At 36.2% G+C, this 20,356-nt stretch overlaps 1 protein-coding gene across 4 annotated transcripts in view; it reads left to right on the top strand.

Moving 5' to 3' along the window:
- Nucleotides 1-20,356, top strand: part of GRM8 (glutamate metabotropic receptor 8) — an 824,239-nt gene that overhangs the window by 473,730 nt on the left and 330,153 nt on the right. The window lies entirely within an intron of this gene.

Here is a 20,356-nt window from a genome sequence, read left to right as displayed (position 1 = left end):
TTCTTCAGTCTAGTAGAGCAGTTGGCACCTTCTGACGTTCATGCCAAGTCATCCTACCCAGAGCCCTGGATTCTCACCAACTCAGTCACCAGGCATTGCTGTCTGCATCCACACTTTACGGAGCATCGCTGCTGCCCTTCCTCATTCACCTTCACTTGTTTGGACTCTGGATTGATTTTATCATATGTTCCTGCTATCATAAGTGCAGCCCTGGCTCCAGGGCTGGTCTCTGACTTGGCAAAAACTTCTTCACCCTCTGACTGCCCTGGCACAACCGTAAGAAAACAAAGCGGATTCACCTCTAGGACTTACAATCATAATCCTTAATGAAAAAAAGTAAACTTTTAAATAAAATGCTAATACAATGGCTAATGCAATGACATGAATAATTACAAATACAAAACAAAATTCCTGACATTTAATTTAAAATGTTGGTGTGGATGGGTGTATTATCTATTGCATCTTTATGAAGCTACATGAAGGTAAACTTCTTGGGAAGTAGAGTTATCTCTATATATATCAAATGACAGAAAATTTCAATACACACTTATGCTAGTATTATGCATTTTTTAAAAAGTAGAATATCTTTAGCAATGTCATTAAGAATGTGTTCTTGGCCAGGTGTGGTGGCTCATGCCTGTAATTCCAGCACTTTGGGAGGCTGAGGCGGGTGGACCACTTGAGCCCAGAACTTTGAGACCAGCCTGGGCAACATGGTGAAACCCTGTCTCTACTAAAAATACAAAAATTAGCTGAGCATTGTGGTGCATGCCTGTAATCCCAGCTCCTCAGGAGGCTGAGGCAGGAGAATCATTTGAACCTGGGGGGCAGAGGTTGCAGTGAGCCGAGATTGTGCCATTGCACTCCAGCCTGGGCGACAAGAGCGAAACTCTGTCCAAAAAAAAAAAAAAAAAAAAGAGAGAGAGAGAATGTGTTCTCACATAGAGACCAGTTCTGGAATTAAGCAAATAAAATAGTTGGATTTCATAGTCCAACATGCCAGTTGGAAACAGTTTAGGGATTCAACTCTGAAAAAATTAAGAGAGTCTTTGTTGTTCTCCTTTTCCAGATATATCTATACCCGAGAATATACGACATAACTTATATAGCAAACCTTCTATAGAAAGGAACTTAATGGAAAATGTAAATGGATGGAGTAGCAAAAAGCAACTTGCACTTTCTATTTTACTAGAATGAAATAATTTTTACCAAGTCACCATTATCAGATAATATCCATATATTTTTTGGATTTTCATTTTTCATATTTTCATTTTCATATTTCTGCAGGCTTGTTATTTGTCACTGGCAAATGAGAAGCTACTTTCTCCTGTTGCTGAGTTTTAGATGTTTATATTTTAAACCTGTGTTATTTGTCATGCTCTATGGGGTTTTGACATTTAAAAAAAATAAATTAGCAGCTGTGGAACATTAACCTATACCTATGGATGCTGGTACTGATGAAGGCAACAGTCGCCTAAGAATTGTGGAGTCCCTGTCGTCTGTCAGGGCAGCAAAGATAAAAAGCTTGAAGATACCATAAATTTATAACATGGAAGCTGAGGAGGAGTTTCTTACTGTTTCTTTATGTGTTGCCTTGTTTGCTGGGCCATAATTATAAACTGATTACAGCTACAGGAAAAAAAAAAATGCCTTTGTTGTTCTTTCCACAGAATAGTAATTACTCTGTATTGTGCTTCATTGTGTGTGTTTTTTTTGGTTAGTCTTTTGAACATTATTAGTGTATCCTGGATTTCAGTATGGCTTCTGGCAAGCAGGAAATGCAAAATAAGTGTAATATACATAAGATGTTTATAGTGATTATCTTATTGCATGTTATGTATCATACTGTAGACAAATTAAGTCTATGCTAAGAAAAACCATCTTGCTTTCCTGTCTATAGTCATTTGTGATATGTTTGATATGGTCTTTGCTGTTTTCTCTATTTCTCCTTTCTCTTCCTTGATAATATAAAGGTAGCTCAGAAAAAGTCATATCAAAGTTAGAATGCCGTATGTTATAAGGTTTCAAATACACTCTGAGCAATATGAAAAATCTATTCTCTGTGAAAATAGCTTATTTTTCATTAAGGCTGAATTTACATCAGCTGAAGACAAAACAATGGACTTTTTTTTTTTCTGTCTCTGAGGTTTTTTTTTTTTTAACTGACCAAATCTACCTCTAATTGCTTTCTCATAGGCACAATCTGCGAACTCAACTCCTAGAGTCTAGGTCTGATTAAACGCTCTCATGGTTTGCTGCTAATTGTATGTTCAACTATAAAGTTATGATAGAGTCCATTTGTAGAGGAAACAGAATTCATTCTTCATGTCATTTAGCACAATTGTATTTTATTTTACCATTTCAAAAGATGGGGGAAGAATCACATTCTAGGGCATAGGAGATATTTGAGTGACTCTGAAAAAAAGAAAATATAAAGAAGATGTAGTATAAGTAGGATGGGAGGTGTTAAAAAGCACATAAAATTTTGAGTGAACAAGGCATAAATGTTAAAGATATCTGAAAGGGTTTTTTTTTTTTTTTTTTTTGAGATGGAGTCTTGCTCTGATACCCAGGCTAAAGTGCAGTGGTATACTCTCGGCTCACTGCAACCTTCACTTGCTGGGTTCAAGCAATTCTCCTGTCTCAGCCTCTCAAGTAGCTGGGCTTACAGGTGCCCACCACCAGGCCCAGCTAATTTTTGTATTTTTATTAGAGATGGGGTTTTGACATGTTGGCTAGACTGGTCTCAAAATCCTGACCTCACGTAATCCTCCCTCCTTGGCCTCCCAAAGTGCTGGGATTACAAGCATGAGCCATCGCACCGGCCAGATTGTTTTAATGATAGAAATCTACATTTTTCAGGTAACTCATCATTTTTGTTGGATTTGATCAAATATTCACTGAGGAAAATAAAGGAGTTGCATTTTTTAATGTGGTACTTTCAAATAGAAATAATTAGATGGAGATTTTCCCCTTTAGCCATTTGTGATATATTTAATTTTTAGGTGATATTTTTTGTCTAAGAGAATGAAACGGATCACAAACGGAAAGTTTTAGGAATTTCTCTGAATATTAGTGAAATTAACTAAAAATTACATTTCAGTAGAATTTACCCTAGTTAATGAATTTTCATATTGAGGCATGATGATCTACAAATACGTAAGATGATATTGAATATCCAGAAATAGAAATAAAAAAGAGTATCGACCACAGCAAGTCAGGGCAAGAGAAGGTTATGAAGAAGTAAAAAAGAACAGAAACATAACAGCAAATAAATAAATAAAATGGGAAGCTATTTGGAAAAGTGATCAAGGAGAATAGAAAATACTCTGTAAATATAATAGGAATAGAGGAAGTTTGAGAATGTTTTCTCATAGGTTGAGAAACAATTGATTTAATAATATTTTTCACATATATTTTATAATAGAAGATTTGTACTTTTGAAGAAAGACTTTTCATTAATAGAGTAATACATAGCAAGTTGTTTTTTTTTTTTTTTTTTTTTTTGAGACGGAGTCTGGCTCTGTCGCCCAGGCTGGAGTGCAGTGGCGCAATCTCAGCTCACTGCAAGCTCCGCCTCCCGGGTTCACGCCATTCTCCTGCCTCAGCCTCCCGAGTAGCTGGGACTACAGGCGCCCGCCACTACGCCCGGTTAATTTTTTGTATTTTTAGTAGAGACGGGGTTTCACCATGTTAGCCAGGATGGTCTCGATCTCCTGACCTCGTGATCCGCCCGCCTCGGCCAGCAAGTTGTTTTAAGGGTAAATGAGTTTTCATATTTAATTTCAAATGACTAGTATCAAAAGGAAACTAGGCCTTTGCTACTTTGATAACAAAAGTAACACTATAGGATTTAGTTGGAATTATTATTACTCCCTCTCCTCTTTTTGTTGACTCCCAGAAATCTGAGAAAGGGGACTTTGGGATAGTTGAAATAAATGGCCATCTAAATTTGTTGATTCTCACACACATGAAACTTGTTGGTGACATAAGTTCCAGAAGTGATAACATGTTGACAAAATGCACTCAGAGTGGTCACACCCGGGCATTATCAGTCATTAATATTTCTGTGTGAATTAGTTTCTTTTGCTGGTATTGGGCACTTGTTGGGCAGAGATGCGGAGAAAGAAGGATGGCTATTCAGAGGAGATAATGATCTAGAACTGCAAAAGCAAGAAGCACTGGAGACTAATTTAGCCTCCCTCATTACTAGGTTAAATGTGTACTACACATGGGTGCAGAAAAGAGCCAGCATTGTGACCCAGAAAAACATTTGCAAAATGAAAACAATATGATGCTGAAAATAACTCTGTGAACTTAACTAAGAGTAAAACATAGTCATACAATTCAGAAACCCTTTGTCAGATTAATCAGATCTTCTAAATTAGATCGGCACATCCAGCTGATGGACAAAAAGTTCATACGTGGTAACTATAATAACTTTTGAGAACTTTTGAATTTGTCTTATTAATTTATAATATTATTGGAGTATAAGAATATAGAGTAGAACAACTAGTTCTTATTAAGGAACATGATGGGTTATAGAATTGTACTAAAAATAAAGGACAAGGGGATGCCATGAGGTGGCCTGTACAGGTAGGACATAAATCTACTTATAACTTTTTGTAACATGGCAGTGGAAATGACCCCTCACTGCAGGAATGGCTGACATAGAAGGTTGGGATAGAGGACACTCACATTTTTTGAGATGTTACCATGTGCACTGGAAATAAAATGATGAATGAAAATAAACATGATCCCTGCCCTTGTGAACCATTAACAAAATTGTCTTAAAATTAGATAGGAAAGCAAGATGAATTTAGAAACAACAAATAACAGAATGTCTTTAAAGGCTTTTATTTTTTCCTTGTTTATTTTATAAACAGTAATTGGTTCATTAAATTCGTTAATTTGGTGAGTAGGTGAAACTAGAAAAGAGGTACTCAGGTAAATAGGTATTTTAAAGTCAAATGTAAAAATTTTGAATCTTAAGTGACTTGTGTCCTGTGAAAAGGGGCACAAGAAAACTGTAGAAATTGTAGTTTTTATTTGATTGATTCCTTACAACACTTTGAAGTAGGAGGTCATTATTCTCTCTTTCACCACAGATGGAGACAGTGAAAGCAAAAGAGGTTGTTATTTGCCATAGATAACAGAGTTGTAAGAGGAGGGATTTCTCTTATAAATTTTATCGTTTTCCTAGTGCTCCAGAAAACCTCAAAAGACTGGTAAAATTAAAAGTCAAAATGTGGTGGAGTATGTTTAGTGTCCTTGGGTTTAGACACAAGGAGATCATAGTTATATATCATATAAGATTGTGTCCAGCTAAAAGTAACAGAGAGTGGAAATAACATTTGTTTAAATGAGATAAAACCTCATTTTTGTGTCTGGTAAAATCTAGAGGAGGTGGTGCAGGAAGGGTGCAGTGGCACTGCTTTACCCAGGCTATAGTGACCTAGGCTCCTTCTAGTTTATTACTCTGCTATCTCCACGTTGTGGCTCTAATTCCTCCTGGTTCCAGGTGACAGGTAGAGCTCCAGTGATTACATCTGCCATTTAGGTGACAGGATGGAGAGCAGGATGAAAAAGGATAAAGAAGCGAAAGACCTGGGTCTTAAAAGACCCAGGTCTTTTAAGAAAGGTTCCTAAAAATTACCATACTGTACATTTGCCTACATCCTATTGGCAGCAGCTAAATTTGGCTGCAGAGGAGGCTGGAAAAATAAAGTCTTTATTCTGACCAAGTCATGCCTTCCTAAAAATCATGGGTTCTAATACCATGTAAGAATTGGTGAATTGGTATGAGGTACAACTAATGGTCTCTGCCTAGGTAGCGTTGGTGTGTGGTTGGGATAGAAGTCAAATTGCAGCAGGCAAGATGTGCATTGCAATAAGGAAGTAGAAGCATAAAGGCTCTTCTAAAGAGCTTGACTGAAAGAGGGTGTTTTACCAGATTACTCCAATACCCGAGTCTGTCTTGTTCCTAAAAGTATTGGAAGACTATTAGAAAACTCACATATTAAAAAATGACACGTTAAGCCAGGCACAGTGGCATTCACCTATAGTCTTAGTTACTTGAGAGGCTGAGGCAAGAGGATTGCTTGAGCCCAGGAGTCCACGGCTGTGGTGTGCTATGATCATGCCTGTGAGTAGCTACTACACTCCAGCCTGGAAAAGTCACCTCATATAGAAGCTGAACGCAAGCTTGTGATAAAAAGTCAAAGGCCAAATGGTTACTATGTGCTTACAGTACTAGTGTTAGTTGAAACTGGTCTTTCCTAGGATCTGGTAACACGTTTATATCTTCATCTAAATTCATTACACTGTACATGGGCATGTTCTTTATTGTTTAGACCTGAGTTGTAATAAAAAGAGTTAGATCATATTGAATAGACAGGCAGAGTTGGGATTCTTGGCTTATCACTTACTAAATCTATAATAATGGGCAGGTTATTTAACCTGAGCTTCAGTTTTCCTAAAAAACGGTAATAATAATACTTGCCTCATAGAGTGATTACAAGCATTATGTAACAATCTGTCCAACTTGTCTAGCATGGTGGTAGGCTCATAATAGATCCCAATAAATGGTTAGGTCTTCCCCTTTCAGCTTCTGTGAAGAAGGCTATTTAGGAACGTGTGTACATTTGCGCCATTATGTCTAAATGTTCTCTTTATCATACCTGTTTTCTCTCCAAGTCCTTGGTGCCAGTACCATAATTTGGGGAGCAAAAATAAATCACTGAGAAAAGCAGATTTGTTAGAAATAAGTTTAAAGTGCATCTCAGGCTATGATTTTCACATTGGTTCTAAATTTATCAAATTTCTATTTATAATTTTTCTCACAAAATATGTTTTGATATTCAAAGCATGCAACGAAAGTTTAAAGATGAAAATATTTTTAATTCTTTTTTTGCATGTGCATGCATTGAAAGTTTAAAGATGAAACTGTTTTCAATTTTTTTTTGTTTTTGTACACAAGGGTAATAATGAGAGATTTAATAGGTCATGCATTATCTCTCAAGGTGAAACCAGAGTTTGTTCCTTAGTGATTCAGTTCTTACTGGGCCAAAATTCCACTTCAGTTTTTGAATGTTTTCCAGGTCCTGATGCAGCCCATTAAAGCTCACACAAACCATGTGCTATAATTAGCTTATATGTAATGTTGAAGGACATCACATTTTATATTAGATTATTTTCTTTTAAAGAAAAGATGTGTTAAATTCACTCCCTTCTTATTGTAAGGTAGGTTTGTAGTCAAAAGCCACAGTTTTTGATCTGAGGCTATAGATGAGGTCTGCCTAATGAACACTGATGTTTTATTGATTGTATAGGAAGTGTTGAAATATAGCCACAGGTTCCTGATTTATGAGGGGTTTGAAATGAGCTGTCATGTGAGCACTTACCTCATCTTGGATCTGTTGTACCAACATTGTCTAATATAGTTAGTCTCAGATGATCTATTTCCTCTATTATGGAAATTATCCTGCCAGTCCATGTGAAGAGAAACAAAAAGCAGACACCCCATACCAACTCTACCTTTTATGTATATTTATTTGAACATTTGCAGTGTTCAATTTGTTACTATTTGCGATGAACTTGATTTCTACATGTTTTCTTTATTTTGGAAATACACTGTTTGTGACCAACCAGATTGATTTTATTATCACTAATAGGCCATGGCCTATATGATGCTTAGAAAAAAGCAGGTAGGGCTAGGTGCAGTGGCTCACTAAATATATGCCTTCAGAAATAGAAGGTATAGATTTAGTTTGTGTGACAATGTTTTCCTTACTGTACTTTACTGTATCTCATAATAGTTTCCTAGAGTGGCTCTTCACAGAATATTAAAGCAAAAAGATTTATGGAGAGCTAATTGGGATTATCTTACTTATACATCCTTCTTGAGAAAGAAATTCAGGTTAGGTTGGTTTAACAACATTGATATTAACCTAAGATGTATTTGGGTACCAGATTAGCCCCAGTAGGAGCTCAGAGAAGTTAGATCCGGCCCCAGTCTTCCATAGGGATTTTAGATCATTGGGGGAGAAAATAATACCTAGAAACAAGCTGTAAATAAAAATGATGACTGAAAGATGAATCCTGCTTATTCATTAAACACAGTCTGCAGCCTCTGTGTTTACTGATTCCTGGTGAGGACTTGGAGTGAGTATACAGTTTGCATCCCTGAAGATGTCTGATGGAAGCAGAGGCTGATTGAATTAATTGGAAGGCAGCAAGGGAGGTCATCTTGTCTGGTCCCTGTCCCTATGAAGAATGGCACAGAAACTCTCCCAGACAGATTGCGACCTGCTTTAATCAGCTGCTGGCACTATACCTATGACTGTGCTGTGACCCCTAAAATTGGGAAGAAAAGTGAAAGACCTAGTCAGTCATCCAGAGGATTGACTGCATTGTACAGAGGCAAGAATTGTTTTCATTTTTCATTTGGGTGGTCCAATACTACACACAGACACCCTAAAATTTTCACTTAAAGGATATGCATCATAAACTTCAGGCACTTATGGGCCTTTATTTACAAATTTAAGTTTCTGTTATAAAATCATTTGTGTTTAGATTTTTTTGGTTTTCAAAACCAAAAGCTGTGGTTCTTTGTTGTTGGTTTTCACTGATACAGTTTCCCTTTGGAGTAAGAGAGAACCTGCCCATTACTCATACTTTCTTGTTATTCATTTATTTTCATACTTCATTATTCTTTCAATGCTTTTAATTCCTCATGGGCAAACTCATTCAGTGATTTCCTTAAGTTTTAGTTATCCTCAATAGAACTTAATTACAATGGGAGAGAAAATGAAGCTGAAAAGAGACATGATATAAAACAAGAGTCATGGAATTAAGTGATTAGGGTTCTATTCCTGGCTGTGCCTCCTCACAGGTTATCAGACCTGGAAAAAAATCACTCAGTTCCTCTGTCTCAGTTTCACCTTTGTGAAATACTAGAATTGGACTAGGTTAATGAGTTTCAAATTTTTTTTTACTTCACTCCAGATTAATAATGTATTGTTTATGGCAACACAGTATACAAACCCACCTCTCAACTGAAATAAAGACTCAAGAAACAATACTTCCTGTTACTATTTGCAATGAACTTGATTTCTACATGTTTTCTTTATTTTGGAAATACGCTGTGTGTGACCAACTACATTGATTTTATTATCACTAATAGGTCATGATAGCTTAGAAAAAAGCAGATACGGCTGGGTGCAGTGGCTCATGCCTATAATTCCAACACTGAGAGGCCAAGATGGGAAGATTGCTTGAGGCCAGGAGTTTAAGACCAGCCTGGGAAACATGAGGAGACCCCATCTCTACAAAAAATTTAAAAATTAGCTGGTCGTGGTGGCTCATGCCCATGGTCCATTCTACTGGGGAGGCTGAAATGGGATGATGTCCTGAGCCCAGGAGGTCAAGGCTACAGTGAGCCTTGATCACACCACTGCACTCCAGTCTGGGTGACAGAGTGAGACCCTGTCTCAAAATAAACAAATAAATAAATAAAATTTTTTAGAAAAGCCAAGTAGGATGAGATTATTTTAACATAAGCATTTCTATTAATTACAAGTTTAAGGTGTCATAACATGTGTTCCCGTGATAATAATACTTCATTGTTGACAAAATCTTAGAATGGAAAGGGGAAATGTTTTACTTTTCTATGTTTATATTTAAAGCAGGTCATCACATTGACTATTCAGCTTTTTGTTTAAAAGGGAATACCTGAGAGAGTACTATTAGTAACTTGCAAATAGAATGATTGAAGTCAGTGTTGAATGATGACACATTCTTGAAAACAATTCTGATGCCATCTCTTTCTCTGTTCCTGGGTTGGAATTTATAACCTAGGGAGATTGTAAGTAATAAAAATAATGATAACGCAGTGTTGGAACCTTGAACTTGGACATATCCTACAAATAAGGCGGGTTACATTCTCAGAGTGGCAAGTGAGTATACAATTTTTAGGAGGTGCAGGCTAGTGGGATTCCCCTGACCTGTCATAACAGGAAGAAACTCACTATGTTGACCATGCATTAGGTAAATGTGCAGTTATCTGGCTGGCAGGACATATTTCTGGCCTAGACACTGTTGCCCATCTAATTGAGCAGCACTGGCATCTGTCCAGATACTTAAGCCGAGAACCTAGAAGTCACCTTTGGGTACCACTCTTTGCTATAGTGCCCATATCCAAATCCTGTTGTTTTTAATCCTCTGTTTTGTCTCTAGTGCAATCACATTTCTTCACTTTCATCACCACCTTAGCCCATGACACTGTATGCTCCTTTCTGAACTATAAAATCACCTCCCAATCTGCCTACTCCATTTACTTTTTCCTCCTTCCTATCTGTTCTCTTGACTCAGTGCTCTTTTAGAACTGGAAATCTGATTATGTTACCTTTTGATGGCTTCCCTCTGCTTTTACAGAAAGAAGACAGATAGACTCCAGGTCATTTGCATTGTCCCATAATCTGGCCCTGCCCCCGTCAGGCCTCACCTGTGCCTCCCTCCTTCTTCCCCTGCTGCAGCCTCACTGGCTGAGCCTCACTCTTTGTACTCTTCTGCTGCCCCCATCAATGGGCTTTTGCCACTGCTGTCATCCTGTGCTCCCCTCTACTTCCCTTGCCCACCTAATTCACTCCCATTTATCTTTCAGATCGTAGTCCCAGTGTCACTCTGTGACAGCAAGGAGTAGGTCAGTTTTTGTTTACCATTGTATCCTCCTCACTGCTTAGTATATCACACAAACTCAGTGAATGATAATAATAAAGATAATAATAATATCATCTTATGTAGTGCCTATTCTTTTCAACACTCTTCTGACTGCCTAATATATATACTAACTCATTTAATTGTCTAATATATATACTAACTCATTTAATTATGACAACAACCCTATGGGGGAGATATTATTGTTATCCCCATTTTACAGATAAGGTGCATAGGAGGTTAAAGGGCTTACTCAAAGCTCATAACTAGTAAATGGTGGTATTGAGATTTGAACCTAGGCAGATTGGAAGCAGGGTGGTTGGTCTCAATCACAGAAGTAAATTACCTTTCTCATGCTTAGTAATTGAATATATGAATATATACTGAGTTTAACTTTCTGTTGTAATCTCTTTCATTTGTATAATTGAAAAAGTGTTGTATGTTATAGAAGGTTAAGTATTTTATAGCCTCACATATCAAATAGTGATGTTCATTTATTTACTACATAAGGTGCCAGATGCCTTACATTATCTCATTTAATCCTCACAGCAGCCATGCAACATAGGTCATAAATTCCTATTTTATGAGTGAAGAATTCAGAGACTTGGAGGCAGAGCCTAAAATCTTAATCTGGTCTCAAAACCCACGCTATTTTATATTTTTCCGTGTTGTGTAGAAGAGATAGGACTTAATCTGGGCTTGCTAGGATGTGTAGAATTTAAATGAGAGAAAAACGTTGAGTATTAAAAATAAATAGAAATTTATAAATTATACCGGTTAATGAAAATAAATCATTTTATAAAGCTACAAAACATAAAATATTGAAGAATTAACTTAAAAATAAATGTGCAAGTGACATATCTTTATTAAGGATTCCTAAAGAAGATTTGAATAAACAGACTCTATGTTAGCAAATGGAGGCTTAGTATTGTAGCTATGTAATGTCTTTCATAATTAATTTTAAAAATTGATATGACTAATAAAAGTTCTAACTTTTTGAACTGGTTTAATTAGTTATAAAGACTATTAGACTAATCAGAAATTTTTTAAAAGAGTATGATAGAGTACACCATGAACCAATGGTATAACATAAACACATAATAATCATAAAAATGTAGCATTGGCATATTAAGAGAAAAATGGCCTAGAGCAGAAAATCCAGAGAGGTGTTCAAGAATATATAAAAATTTGATATGTTAAAAATAATGTTATATACATTATTTGGGAAATGAATATACATGTAATAAATAACACTGGGAGAATTGGTTGACAATTTGGAAAATGAAAAACTTATGATCCTTATCTTAACCCAAATATCACATTGAATATAACAAAAGAATTAATTGCAAAAATATTAATCTGTTGAATGATTAAATATTAGATAAGAATCTTAATGAAAGATTAAGGACAAGATAAAAAACCATGCTTTTCTATAATATAGGGGAATTCTCATTATAGATGAAGTGAATATAGCATATTAAAAAGAGTAGATCACTTTAATGTTTAAAAATAAAGAGGCAAAGAAAGAAATGTAAGACGCCACACCAATATACAAATGGTCATTAAGCTGGGAGGCTAATAGATTTTTTTTTATTTTCTTCTTTCTACACTTTTATTTTCCATATTTCTAGTATTAATATGTATTACTTTTGTAATTTAAAAAATAGACTGTATTTTCAAAAGGTAAATCCTGAGCCAAGTCATAGGGTCTGAAATGACTGTAACATATTGGGGGTGGGGGTAGCATTAGAAGTCCTATCTGCTGAAGTGGGAATTTCCAGGCCCAAATTTGAATTGTATGAGGAGGAGTGTCTTTAATATGCCTTAAAAAAGAGAAACATTAACTATGATATATCAAGTTTTATAAATTATTTTAAATCAAAATTTGTCTCTCATGTGTATGATCTAAGATAATTATGTAGAAAAATGCAAATAATTGAATTTAATCAAACAGGCTTTTCTTTGTTCAGGGACTTAGGGATATATCTATGAAATAATTTGCTTTTCTGAAAGTCTTTCTTTTAAACTGGTTGTTTTGCCTGAAGATACACTCTTAATCTTATTTGCCACTTACCTTAGGTTTTTCAGTGTTTTAGAAACTCTAGGGCATTGCATGGAAATTTTTAATATCTGAAGGGGACACCTTGCACCTGCCTGAAGCACTTTCTATTTCCTGCCAGGCACAAAGGAGAGATGTTATTGTGAACTGATCTAGAGCTCTTCAGTGGTTGATTTACAAGTGTCTCCTCATGTGTCCTCAGGCAGCTAAGAGCCTTCAGTTCTTGCTGCTACATTTAAATTACAGAAGAAGATAGAGAGCAGGTGATTTTCAGCAAAGGACCCTTGTCTTCTAATTTTCTTTGCCCTTTGTAAATAGATAAGGTAGTGGCTCAAATTACTCCATTAGTCCAATACATCTGTCTCTACAGGTCCTTGACAGAGCCAGCTGAAGAATCCACAAAGCAGAACCTTGGGTGTGAAATTCTCTTTTGAGTTTGATGTTATATTTTAAGAAAAATCGTATAGAGGCATAGACTCAGACACACCACCTTCCAAGACTAAAATACTTTAGTCATTTTTATAAAGATAAATGTATAAGCTTTATTAGCGTTGGTCTTTATCACAAATGTCCAGTCCTTTTGCTTCGGAATTTCAGCCATTTTATGACAACTTTTCCATAAGTGGATGGCTGAAATTCACAAGAAGTTTTTTTTGTTTGTTTAACAGTTCAGAAAAATGCTTAAAATGTTATAGAAACTTTTTTCCTTTTTAAGTGTAGTTCAATATAAGTATTGGCATTTTTGTTAGTATTTGTTAATACTTATTGTCAGTATTTCTGTAAAAGTTTATATTTTATAATATTTTTTGACTCCTACTACACTATTGTCTTTAAAGATTAACACAAGTGCATGAACACATTACACGTAGAGAACCTGCATTTACAGTTAATTTAAGAGACAAGCTAATCATTGGTCTGGTGGGTGTAAGTGAAAGGGGAATTTGGAGAAGCAAAAGATAAACCTGAACTGGAAGAATCAAAGGAAATTTCACAGAGGAGAAGGAATAGCGGTAATGGCAGAGGTTTTGAGTCACGTAGACCTGATTTTAAATTACCGTTTACTGCCATTACTTTGCAATGTTGGGTAAATTATCTGACTTTTTGAATCTCAGTTCTTCTATTTGTACAAGAGGAGTAGTAATAATTTAGAATTAAAGGGATACTATTTGTGAAGTACTCTTACCATTTTAATTATTTGTATCCTCCCTCTTCCCTTTCACTTCTCTGACCTTATTTTCCATAATTGATTCATTTAGCCAGCGTATCAGAAAAAGAAGAGACCTAAAAACTTCTCTTTTTTGAGGAACCAGATTTGGTCAATGGCTCTAAGTCTAAGAATAATGGAAATATGGTGACACAGTGAACCAAAACTCTGAATGCGGGAAAAAATTAATCCAGGTTGACATTTGGTATTTTTGTTAGTGCAGAATTTCCAGGTCTCAGCAGTAGCCCAGTTACAGGATACTTCATACTGTTGTGGAGAATTGGGTTTAGTGGTATTTGTTCTGTCACACTTACTTGAAGATTACTTAAATAATCTTCAAGGGATCTTAGAGAGTATAAGGAGGAAGCAGTTAGAAATAAGAGAAGATGCCTTAGAATCCAGAATTTCAGAGCTGGAGGGGCCCTGACAGAGCATCTTGTTCAGTTGTCTAATTTTTACCGAGAAGTAACCAAAAGCCAGAGAGATCATGTTTTGCCCAAGGCCACAAAGTTAATTGGTTGTGGTGTTAGAACCAGAATGCAAGTCTGGCTTCTCAGGCCGTTGGTTTTACTGCAACGCTGCATAAGGTGCTCTACTCCAACGTAGCTTCTTTGGTTATGCCAGTGTTGCAAATAAATGATCAACCACGTTATTGGTATGTGATTACTCTAAACATTTGGGCCTTTTATTCTTTTAATAATTAAACATCTATATAAAGTCTATACTCTGTTAGAGGATATAATAAATAGCACAGAACATTAAAAATCAGTCCTTTTAATTGAGGTCTTGATGCCCTTGGGGAGATATCATTAACCAAATCTTCACCTGATTTTTCAAACTGTTCATGGTGCCAATTTTCTACTACCTAGCATCAGAACCCTGAGTTGTTCATTGCCTCCTGACATTTACTGCCATATTTAATCAGATAGTTAGATTCTGTCAATTTGGCATCTAAAACATATTTTCTCTCATTCCTTTGTTTTCATTTCCCTGGGTTATCCTGTTTCCACTTTCTGCATAACCTGCCTCCCAACTTATCTCTACCTTCAACCTATGCTTGCTTCAATTGATTTTACACATTATTCTCAGCAATAATTTTAAATATTGATCATAGTTCTCCATTTCAAGTGAACAATATTCGGTATTTAAGCCTAGTATTTAAGATGCTCGATGATCTAATCTAGGCGAAGTTTGGGAAGAAAATCATTAAATATTAACAAATTTGAGGTGACATCTCCCCTGAGGCTTGGAAACATCTAGGCAAGGAATGAAGAGAGTGAACAGCTGAATAAAGGCCTGCATTTGGAGATCTTATGTAATATTCAAGGACCTGAGAGTGGAGCAGAGAGATGTGTGGTGCAGCAGATGAAGCTGAAGGGATGAGGAACCCCATTACAGAAGTCCCTAAGAGTGGCAATGCCAGCTGAAGGCCCAGGATTAGTGACGTGGTTCAGGAAGGTGTCCAAGGCCACTCGCCTTCTAAGCTGTCCAGCTGGGACCTGGATCCAGATCTACCTGACTGATCCTCTCTCTCCCCTAGCCAGCTGCTTCTATCAGTCAGTTTGCCTTTCTGTCTCATCTCAGGGTTCATATTTTCATCTGTCTTCAGTATGGGAGGTGCACACTTTCATGTGTGGATCCTAGTGCTCTGGAGATATTCCTGTATAATTGAACATGCTTGTATTTCTACCTTATGTTCCCCCTATTGTATCCTGGAACCCAAATCAGTTTAAATTTAGTAAAAAAAAAAACAAAAAACAAAAAACCTATTCGTCAGCTTGATAGCACTCACTCTTTAGTGTGCGATGTGGTTCTTGGCATGGTTCTCACGGATTTAAAAGTCACTGCACTATGCAGTAACAATATATCTGTGTCACATTGGGAAAAGCACAATGTAAAGCATGACAGTCTTGTTCCTGGTTATCAATAGGCAGAGAAGCTCCTGTGAAATTCAGAATGACTTTTAAATCTGGGCCTAGATGCATAAATGTATTTATTCATAGCAGGTTCACAAATTCCCTTCTTCCTCTTTGCCATTCTCTCCAGAGCAACTCCAAGAAACTGACTTAATTATTTAAAATAGTTGCTTCATAATTCAGAAAAATTCAGGGAGAAACTTTAAAAAATACTTCTTAATCTACAAATTTAGATTGTGGGATTATTTATACTCCAAGCTGAGATGGTTGTAAGAAAAAGGCAACCAATTGGATGTTTGATTTCCCCAGAATTAAGCAACTGGTATGACTTCCATTTGTTTTTTACTTGAATTGACCAACTGCTTATTGGACCATCATTGCATTGATATTAGAAGTTTTATATGCGTAATTTCAGGACAATTAAATTAGTCCTCTGACATTTTAACTTAGAAAACTGAACTTTATCCTGAGAAATGGGAAATTTTTAGAAAGCAATGCTTTGCAACCACAATGCATCAAAGTCTGAAATTTCTCTTAGGCTCACCTTAGGAACTTACATTGTAACATATATGATGTTTTGCCAACTTAAGCCAATTTGCCTTTTTTACTGAAAAGGAACAAAACCCAAGAATATATACCACAAAGTGTGAAAGACCTTAAGTAAAGTATGTGTGATATTTCTTAGACCAGTAAGAATTTATTATTTTCCAGGAACCTGAGATCCAATCACAAGATTTAGATTTCATTAATGAAGATGTAAAACAATCTTCCCATAAAATTTAGGAGGCTGACTTCCTCTCTCACCATGAAAACACTTTGCTATATGTTGTTAATTTTAAGCTATACACTAAAACACATCACAGCTTTACAATCGGTGATATTTAAAATGGTTAGCTGACATAAAGCCTTTGACGATATTTAGCACTTTATAGCAATACGTTAACACTAACTTTAGAAACTATAGCATAATGAAATTTTACGGCCAATTAGGTTGATGAGTCACTGTCAGCTTCCTAAACTCCTCTTTTAGATGAATGCGAGAATCAAATATAGGAAGTGAGGAGCAAATTCTAGCTGCTGTAAAATCTTAAGTGTCATCATGAGGTTGAAGTGTTAAGCAACAGAAAAATACATTGTCTAAACAGCCTGAAAAGAAATCAAATGATCCACTTTTAAGTTTAGAAATGGTAATAGTATTCAGTCTTTCAGTTTGTCACCATATGCTTACATTGATTTATGGAGAGATTCTTACAGTGTTCATTGATTCACATGTGGCACCAGTTACTAGGCAGACTTCTGAACTCTTTAAAAGAACAAAAATGTACAAAGTTGAATATGTTTAATCAACAGTCAAAATAATTGGAGTTTATAACTGGAAAAGAAAATGAATAATTTGAATAGTAAAATTTTAAATATGTTTCTTTAATAAGATTATGTGTATTTGATTGTTCATTTAGACCTATTGTATATAAAGTTGAATTTTTAGTTTTATTTTTTGGTAGGGACAGGGTCTCACTCTGCTGCCCAGGCTGGTCTTGAACTCCTGACATCAAGCAATCCTCCCACCTCAGCCTTTTGAAATGTTGGGATTACAGCTGTGAGCCACCACACCAGGCTGTTTATTTTTTAAGAAATGCTGAGGAAGAGTATATGTATTAAATTGGAGCATGTCGATTATAATTTATCAGGAAATTATTGAATGCTGAGGAGTACCTTTATAAATTGACAGGGAGTTTGCACTGGCATTAAAATACAATGATAATATATAAAATAAAATGATAATATATTAAATTGAGGTTGCACTGGCACTAAAATGATAATATATTAAATCAAGAACATTTTAGGATAGAGTAAGTTTGAAACTATAAAACATTCACACATGTCTAGCTGTTACATGAATTCCATGGGTTGTAAAAAATTTCCCAATTCCTTAATGCTCTTGTGGTCATTGCTTCATTTGAAGCCATTTGGCTTAGGCATTTTCTGCCAGTTCTGTGTCCACTCTCCACCCTTCACCACCCTGCAGTAATGGAAACATGGAAGTCCTCCCTTTTCTTTAAAGCCCACAAAATAAAAAATAATTAGATTAAAAACAAATAATATTTACAGAAGAGGTATGTGAGGGGTGTGTGTGTGTGTTTGTATGTGTCTGCAGCAGAGTTGTTTAGAGAGCAGCAATACAAACAACCTGGAACGTTAGATTTCCCTCTGCCATTATTGTACCTTGGGCTCAAGCCTTTCTCTGTGTTGCTGCATCCTCCTTTCCCTCCTCTCTGTATCTTTTTCTTCCTACTGCTTTCTATTTTCTGTTTCCACCCTCTCAGGAGGAACACATTCAATTCCTGCTTATTGGGCCATCATTGCATTGATGTTAGAAGTTTTATATGCCTAATTTCAGGACAATTAAATTAGCCCTCTGACATTTTAACTTAGAAAACTGAACTCTATCCTGAGAAATGGGAAATTCTTTCTTATTTGCAGATCTTTCGTGTCTTTCTGGCTTCTACCCTTGTCATCAGCTCCAGGCCTCCCTGTGTGTCTAAGGACATGGTGGAAGCTTTGAAATGCGTAAATATTGGGAATTGTGTTCTTTGACTCTTCATCTAGTGAGAAAAGGGGAAGAATTTGATTAGATTTTCTTCGGGGTGTGCATATCATGAAAGAATTATTTTTATATTCATACTTCAATACCATAAAATTCTCTAAACAATAGATCTATAGTGGTATTTTTGAGGATTGCTGTATGGAAGAGCAGAAATTTCCTAAAGCTGGCCCACAGACTCAGCTGGTTGCACCAGAATCTCTTGGCGAGTTGTTGAAATGACAGATCCTTCATGTCCCAAATAGGGAGATTCTGACCCAGCAAGTCTGGGGTGGTGCTGAGAAATCTGTACTTAAGGAGAGACCCAAGTGTGGAAACAACTGCCCTGAACCTCACTGTCTTTATTTTCCGTTATCAAGTTCAGCGATGCAAAATAAATGAAACACAGGGATATCCATCCAGACCTAGGGACTGATCCTCAAAGTTGTTATTCAGTCTTCTCTCTGAAATTTCCTCGTCACTTGCCTCTTTGTTCATAAGCAACCATCCTGGTTTTCCTGGGGCTCTTCAGGTTTTGGTCCTAGGTCCTGAGAAGCCCTTCAGTCCTGGACTAAACAATAGAGGATAGTTACCAGACTAGAATCTACACGGAAATAACAGCATCTATTTGGTTGCTGTAACCATCTTTCAGTATTTATTTATGAATGATCTACTTTGTGGTTAAAGCCATGGGAGAGAAATTTTAGGCAGAAGTGGAAAGGGTTGTTTTCACAGGAAACTTGATGAATGATTCTGGGAACAAGCAGTGTTGTTCTAAGACTCAGGAGACAAAAGTATAACCTAGGGATAGGGAGAGAACATAGTCCCCATGTCTTGTGGATCTTAGCTTAGATCATGCAGCTAAGGGGTAGGTTGAAGGAGACAGTATACCTTTTGAGAAGTAATCTTCCCTGTCTCTTTGTGCTCACAAACTTGCAAAACTTTCAGTAGGATATTTTAGGGAATCCCCTGCAGAGATAGCCTTGTTTTACATATATTGTTTGATATGGAAGCAGCAGACTATGTAGAGATATGGTAGGCCATTGGAAATATGGGACGATAGCAGTTAGATGGCAGGAAAGATTTAGAAAACTAATTTTCCAAAAAGATAACTTCCAAAATGAAGTAAACTGATTATTATAAATTGATCTAATGTTCTGGACTCTGTAGTCAATATTTTATAGTCCAATTTATATTTCTAGACTGTAGAAATTTTAGTAGTTGACAAAATTGACAATTAGCAGATTCTGAGGTCGGGGATGAAAAACTCAGCCTTGGAGAATGAAAAGTTGAGACATGAGAAAATCGGAAAACCCATGCCAAACAGGGAGGAGCAGAATTCAGCATCATGACAGACCACAGAGACCAGAATACCAACCAAGATCATCTAAAAGCACAGAGTGTCACAAGTGATTAAGACCAGAGGAAAAACAAAAACAATAATTCGATGAATAAAAATAAACTGACCACTATTTTTGTTTAGAAAAAAACTAGTTTTTCAGAGTGTAAATATACAAATATAAACCACGTTAATTCGACTCTCTAAATATGTAGGTTATATGCATTGGTGTTCAGAAAACAAATATTTGTTGAATTTAAATACAATTTATTCAAGGTTAGTAACATCCATGGAAAGTTTAAAATACTTGCTTTTGTCTAAGTGTTACCAGTTGTGTAAGGGTTGGTGAGGGATGTAGAAGTGATAGGAGATCATTTTTTGTTCCCTTAATAAACTCTTGATGTCCCTTTCATAATTTTTTCTTGTATGCCCAACATTCTTGCCATCTACCAAATTTTTATGGGGATTGAGAGAATATTGGGCTTGCAGTCTGAGACCTACGAATGCTTCCCACACCTGCCCTATGTACCCCATGTACCCC

Source organism: Gorilla gorilla, chromosome 6, assembly GCF_029281585.2.
Source record: "Gorilla gorilla gorilla isolate KB3781 chromosome 6, NHGRI_mGorGor1-v2.1_pri, whole genome shotgun sequence".
In the NCBI taxonomy this organism is placed as follows: Eukaryota; Metazoa; Chordata; class Mammalia; order Primates; family Hominidae; genus Gorilla; species Gorilla gorilla.
The sequence above is the reverse complement of the archived record's forward strand: the minus strand, read 5'-3'. Positions and strand labels throughout refer to the sequence as shown.